We start from the raw sequence: 6,000 nt of genomic DNA, 5'->3' as shown, positions 1-6,000 counted from the left end.
TTCCCAAAACAAGGCAGCGTCATATCGAAAACTTATTTCAGAAACCGCAAAAGACATCGATGAGGAGACACACATGGGTAGAACCTTAGAAGTTCAAGGACAGTGGTCCTGATGAGAAAACTGCATCAAAAATGACCTGTCGTGGAATTCCATTCTAGCCATGTTTCCGAACTTACCTCTTTTCTGCCTGGCCTCTACTTTAGACGTTCTTCCATCTCCTAGTAATCTTAAGCGCTAGAAAATTTGAAGCTGTTCTTTATGTAATACACAGATATACATAACGGCACATGTCACAAACCTTAAAGAGTTCTGGTCTAACAACGCACCATCTTCTGGAAAAATATTTCAAAGGATACCCTTTTGTCAAATCACACATACGCACATGAATTACTTATGGGGGCATCAGTGTCAGTCAGCGTTATGGGACAATTCGCGTGATTTTTTTTAATTTACTTTTTTTCTTAATTTCAATGGAAAAATTACTTTGTGGTAACTAAAGACAATATGTAGTGGTCTTATTACAAACATACATCGCTTAAAAAACCTTACAAATTCAAATAAATCGATTTAAATCATACCGGTGTGAGTTAGTGTTATGGGCCAATTTTTATTAAACGTATGTAAATTTATATTATACATATTGTTTTTATTACCATCATATTAGAAATACTTTTTTTTGTCAAACATATTTCTCTGTCCCATAAGTTGTGTGTGTCCCATAAGTTGTGTGTGGTCCATAAGTTGTGTGTGTCCCATAAGTTGTGTGTGTCCCATAAGTTGTGTGTGTCCCATAAGTTGTGTGTGTCCCATAAGTTGTGTGTATATTTCCTTTAGACGTCGGCCACGTCAACACTTGCCTAAGTAGAATTTTCCAATGGGAAAATTCTGTGTATTTAAAACTAGTTATTGGTCTAAAAGCATTGCATAATTTTATTATAAGCGTTTAATAAGGTTCCTTTGCGCCCAGGATCCGAATTTGGATTTGTTTGAGCTGCAAGAAATGATTAAAACCAGACCTATTGTGAAAAGTAAGTTGAATGAATGGAGGGAATGGTTGATAAATCATGTACCTAAGGCTATTAAGGATAAAACAACAAAAGCTTTCAAAACCATGAAGGATAAGATCATGAGTTTGTATAAAAAGGGTAGTGGAGAGAAAGAAGAGGAAGAGGTGAAAAAGGAAAACCCCTATACTCCTATTGAAGAAGCGTTTGTAGGTTCATACAAACGCTTCAAGATAAACTCGGATGGTGAGAAGAATGTCAGGGTATTTTTGAAAAAGGTTCATCCTATCGTCAAGAGGTTGATGAAGGACTTGCTCGAACAGAAGAAGTCTTTGAAGACTCAGGCGACCTTGTGGGTGAGGTGGGTAAGGGATGATTTATCCAATGAGGATTTATCTAATCCCGAATCAATAGTAATGCATGTTGATAAAGCGTTCAATAGCTATATGGAGATACTGCACGCCCACGATGACATTTCCGATGTTTTCGATCGGATGTGTAATAAGATAATCGAGCAGATTGAAAACCCCGCTCTACCCGCCAGTGGGTTCACAATCGAAAGGATCCTATATATGCATGTGGACTTTCATAAACTGAAATTAACCAGAGGTAGTTCTTACTTGCCGCTACCCAAGAATTTCAGTGGAAAGCGATCTGTGATTAACCCTTATAACGAGGATGATGAATGTTTCAGATGGGCTATTATCGCTGCGCTTAACCACAATCTGATCAATAATCATCCTGAGCGTATCTCAATTCTTAAGAAGCATGACAAGTATAATTGGGATGGTCTAACTTTCCCAATGGTACTAAACAAGATAGATTTGTTTGAGAGAAGGAACCCTGACGTTGCCGTGCATGCTTTGACAAAGGATAAGAGAGAAGGTATCTACATGTGTCGCAAGTCAAATCATCTGGATCGTAAGGAGACGGTTGTTTTGTGAGAGGGATAAGAGACATTATATCGCTGTTAAGAACTTGAGCGGTGTCGTGAGCAAGGTCAACTCAAAGCATAAAAATAAGGAGTATTATTGCTTGAATTGTCTAAATGGATTCTTAAGCGAACAGAAAAGGGATGAGCACTTTGAATACTGTAAAGAGAACGATTCTGCTAAGATTCAACTCCCTAAAGAGGGTAGCACCTTAACCTTCACTGATGGTAAGTTTCAACTCAAAGCCCCATTCATCATGTATGCCGATTTCGAAGCTTTCACAAAAGAGTTGCCTGAAGAAGAGAGAAAATGCGGATCATCCACCGAGAAAGTTGGTAAGCATATCCCTACAGGTTTCTGTTGTTATAGCAAATATGCTCATGGTGAAGTGCCGGACCCTCTGAAGCTTTACCGCGGTGAGGACTGTGTTCCACGCTTTGTAGATCATGTAGTTTGTAGATCATGTAGTTAAAAGGTTATATAACATGTTTCCTCAGAAAGCAATGGATCCACTGACGGAGGATGAGCGTGACAGTTTCAAGAGAGCCAGGGTGTGCCACATTTGCATGGAAGAATTTGATGACAAGGATGACATCAAGGTTAGGGATCACTGCCATTTCACCGGTAAGTTTCGCGGGGCTGCCCACCGTGAGTGTAATCTCCGATACAAGGTACCCAACTATATCCCTGTCGTCTTCCATAACCTGAGTGGATATGACACACATCTTTTCATCAAAGAGCTTGCTAAATAGCATGGAGAGGAAGGTATAAGCGTCATTGCCGAAAATAAGGAGAAATATATCTCTTTCTCGACTGATGTTAAGGTTGGTGAATACATTGACAAAAATGGGGAGACCAAAGACAAAAAGATACAGCTGAGATTCATCGATTCAGTTCGTTTTATGGCTAGTAGCCTGGATAAGTTGGTAAACAATCTCTCTGATGATCAGTGTAAAAATCTTCGAAAATTCTTCAATGATGATGAGCAATTCAAAATAATGAGAAGAAAGGGTGTATACCCATATGAATATGTTGATTCATTCGATAGGTTTAATGAAACTAAGCTTCCGTTGAAAGATGACTTTTATAGCAAGTTGAACATGAATGGTATTAGTGATGCCGATTATGCGCATGCCCAGAAGGTGTGGAAGGACATGGAAGTTGAAAATATGGGTGCTTATCATGATATCTATCTCAAGACAGACGTTATATTACTTGCTGATTTTTTTGAGACTTTTAGGGAAACATGTTTGACAAACTATAAACTGGATCCTTCACATTTTTACACGGCTCCGGGATTAGCCTGGCAGGCCTGTCTGAAAAAGACAGATGTTCAGCTAGATTTGTTGTCCGATATGGATATGTTACTGTTTGTGGAGAGGGGTATTAGGGGTGGTCTCTGTCAGGCTGTTCATAGACACGCCAAGGCCAATAACCCATATATGGGCGCTAGATATAAGGTGGATAAAGAGGACAGCTATCTCCAGTATCTTGATGCAAACAATCTGTATGGATGGGCTATGATTCAGGAGCTGCCGACAGGAGGGTTCAAGTGGATTGATGCTAGTAAATTTACAGCTAAACTCATTTCAAAGTTAGCTGAGGAAAATGGTGAAGAGGGTTACTTCCTTGAGGTTGATGCAAGATATCCGCGGGAGCTTCATGATACCCATAACGATCTTCCTTTCATGCCTGAGAGGAAGGTGATTAATGGCGTTGAAAAGCTGACACCGTGTCTTTCAGACAAGAAGAACTATGTCATTCATCCGTGCACTTGATCAAGCGTTGAAGCACGGTCTCATTCTTGAGAAGGTTCATAGGGTACTGAGGTTTAAACAAAGCGCATGGTTGAAACCTTATATCGATTTTAATACCGATCTGCGTACCAAATTAACGAATGACTTCGAAAAGGACTTTTTCAAGCTGATGAACAATTCAGTCTTTGGTAAAAGTATGGAGAATCAACGTAAACACAAAGACATACGCTTGGCTACCAAGAAAGAACAATATGAGAAGCTGGTGATGAAGCCCAACTTCAAGGGTGCTATCTGTTTCTCGGAAACACTGATGGGCATAGAGATGTCCAAGATCAAGATCAAACTGAACAAGCCAATCTATCTAGGACCGGTGATCCTCCATCTATCGAAGATGGTTATGTATGAGTTTCACTATGATTACATGAGACCTAAATATGGTGAGGATGTAAAGCTTTGCTACATGGATACAGATTCATTCGTGTACCACATCAAAACCAACGACTTCTACAAAGATATCACTGATGATGTGCCGACGAGATTTGACACTTCAGGGTACGATAGGAGAGATGGTAGACCTCTACCATTAGGTTTGAATAAAAAGGTCATAGGTCTGATGAAGGATGAGTTGGGTGGTAAGGTAATGACGGAGTTTATCGCTCTTAGAGCGAAGAATTATGCTTATAAACAGCTAGACGGAAAAGAAGACAAGAAGTGCAAAGGAGTCAAGAAATGTGTGGTGAAGAAGACCATAGGGTTTGATGATTATAAGAGATGTCTGTTCGAGGGTGTAAATGTTTACAGAACCCAAATGACCTTCTAATCGATTATGCATGATATTCACACGGTAAAAACAAATAAACCCGCTCTAAATGCAGGTGATGACAAAAGAATAATAGTTGATGGTATTACTACGTACGCTAGAGGCCATTATAGACACAGTTGAATCCTATCACTGTAATGGGGGGACACGGCGGGGATTGGGGCCCAGGGGGGTGGGGGACACGGCGGGGATTGGGGGGCAGAAATTCTTCTATCGTTGATTTAACAGGTATGATCCATGATTTGACGTAAAATGATAAAGTGCTAAGGGATTTTGTCCTAACATCCGCATTTTCCTATCTCTTATATAACTTTTTGACATCTTTTGGTTTGACATATTGGACGGATAGTTCCATCAACAAATAATCCCCAGCAGAATTTTACTCATGACCAGCATCAGCATACTCTCTGAGCTTTATAAAAGCTAAGCAATTTTGATTGAGGTCGCGCAATTTGTACTTAAAATGCTGATAAATCAAATTTACACGAAATTTGAAATCATACTTAGTTCTAGAACGGATCTCCCAAATCGATGGATCATGTCACCATACCCACATGGATAAGCGGTTTTATATATATCAAACGGTTGTTTTGTTTTGTTTGAAGATGAGATTGTAACAGGTACTGGAGATGAGCAATAACTTATTTTGCTACTTCCCTCTCGGAAAAGTCCGCAAAATTGTAGAAAATGTATAGCAATGCCCACATGGACAGAGTTTTTGTTGTTTACACAGTTTAACTCAGCAAACGTTTTTGATTCAGATAGCGTTGATCATCACATGTCCTGTGATCGAGGATGGAACTCACGCAAACGGGCAAAGGTTCCGGCAAGCAAAAATAACGCGCAGATCAAAATAGAAGTCCGTAAATTCCTGTATTATAATAAGGGACGCCCTAGGTGCAACGTAAAAGACGAGTGCATATTGAAACTGGCGCTCTAGATCTATGCTGAAATTTGCGCAGGACTGTATTTACTATGATTAAAATTTACCACAGGCTTTTTAACAGCGTTGATCAAAACATCCGGTGAAGTGTTCATCTTATATTATACCCGTTTTTAAAAAGTATCTACTCTGTTAATGGCTTCACGCACAACCACGTCCCCAGGGGTTCTTGCCTTATTGAGATGTAGCCCGAGCGCTAGCGGATTTGACTTATCAGGCAAAAAATCCTGGGGACGAGGATGGTTCACGCAACTCGTTGATTCTTACCTGTTGGGAGGCTGAAAAGAAACAATGCTTTTTGGCACTACTTCTATTTGTCCCAGATATTAATTTTATAACTATTCACAAAAATGTTTTATGAGTTTTGTGGCAACATGTTCATGGGGTTTCTTTTACCATCTAGGAGATGACGTCAATCTGGATTTCATCCCACAAAAAAAATTACCATTCGAATTTTACTTAATAAATGTTAAATTGCTATTCTTCAGTATAATCAGGATAAGATGAACTTTTTTAAAATGGGAGGAAGTTTATAAAAAAAAGG

This window comes from Hydractinia symbiolongicarpus, chromosome 6 (genome assembly GCF_029227915.1).
Source record: "Hydractinia symbiolongicarpus strain clone_291-10 chromosome 6, HSymV2.1, whole genome shotgun sequence".
In the NCBI taxonomy this organism is placed as follows: Eukaryota; Metazoa; Cnidaria; class Hydrozoa; order Anthoathecata; family Hydractiniidae; genus Hydractinia; species Hydractinia symbiolongicarpus.
The sequence above is the reverse complement of the archived record's forward strand: the minus strand, read 5'-3'. Positions refer to the sequence as shown.